This window comes from Capsella rubella, unplaced genomic scaffold (genome assembly GCF_000375325.1).
Source record: "Capsella rubella cultivar Monte Gargano unplaced genomic scaffold, Caprub1_0 scaffold_5, whole genome shotgun sequence".
Lineage (NCBI taxonomy): Eukaryota > Viridiplantae > Streptophyta > Magnoliopsida > Brassicales > Brassicaceae > Capsella > Capsella rubella.
The window spans coordinates 6,171,644-6,172,692 of record NW_006238919.1 but is presented as its reverse complement, the minus strand read 5'-3'; the positions used below and the strand labels follow the sequence as shown (position 1 = coordinate 6,172,692).

Genomic DNA, 1,049 nt, shown 5'->3' with positions numbered 1-1,049 from the left:
CCTGTGAATGGTATAGTACGAATACTAACAAGCAAAAATGCTAAAAGCAAAAGGAAAAGCTCAAAATTTAAGCCATACCATCTGAATCACTTCATAGATTTTGGAGTCACAACTTTCCGATCAAGAATGCATCTTCCTCGCCTCCATAAGCTGGCTTCACATTTTCCCCAGTCATAGGACTAACACATTCCCAGCCAGCATACCATAGAGTTCAAATGCCATCTGCAAAAGCAAGAAATAGAGTAGGAAGAGTATAAACAACACACATGCTAACCATCTGTACTAAAATGCTAATTTTGTAAGGAAAACAATATCAATCGACATTTTCTCATCAAGCACATATACAGAAGATTCCCCTTAAAATAAAATAAAAAAATTATTAGTGTGCTTGCAAGTTATTAGCTTCTTAGCAGAAATACAAACAACAAAAGAATGAAACTTTCAATGATAAAGTTTGACAGTAAAGCATAATATTAGCACTGGCGGAAAAGCATTAAAAAAAAAAAACAAGAATCACGCACAAACTATGGAAGACTTGCACAAAGAAACATACATGATGATAAAATGAAGCAGAGACACTCCGACATGAATCTCAAGTTCGCTGCTTCACCCCAAGATTAGAAGATACAGGGCCATATACAATAGCTTGCTGTTGCATTTCCTGCTGTATAGTTGGCAACCTACGAGCAGAGCATAAATTAAAACATATTCTCCACACCAGAGTTTGCTAAAACATTTAGCCACAAACAAAATTTTTTTAATTCCTGCTCATGAAAAATACACAGAAACTCTTAGGGCCTGTTCGTTTGGTGAACTAGATGAGTTATCAAGATACAGCATCTGAACGCGGCATCTGAACGCAGTATCCAAATGATGTTCATTTCAGTTTTTGGGTCATGCGTTCAGAAATTGTATTTAGATATGGGAAAAATGTCATTAAATACATGAACCGAGTTATTTCGGCCAATTAAACCATCAATTTTCAGGCAGGCCATTTAAATCATACATAGATATTGACTTCCCGTTTAAAACATAAAATCAAAGTTGAC

General features: G+C 35.6%; 1 protein-coding gene across 1 annotated transcript in view; it reads right to left on the bottom strand.

Moving 5' to 3' along the window:
* Nucleotides 1-83: 83 nt before the first annotated feature.
* LOC17887200 (probable disease resistance protein RPP1) overlaps nt 84-1,049 on the bottom strand; it is a 50,913-nt gene continuing 49,947 nt past the window's right edge. Inside the window, exons 8-9 of the mRNA XM_023783514.1 lie at nt 554-664; nt 84-222 (exon numbers count right to left, since the gene is read on the bottom strand). The gene's annotated coding sequence lies outside the window, so the exon portion shown is untranslated. The remainder of the gene's footprint in view (nt 223-553; nt 665-1,049) is intronic.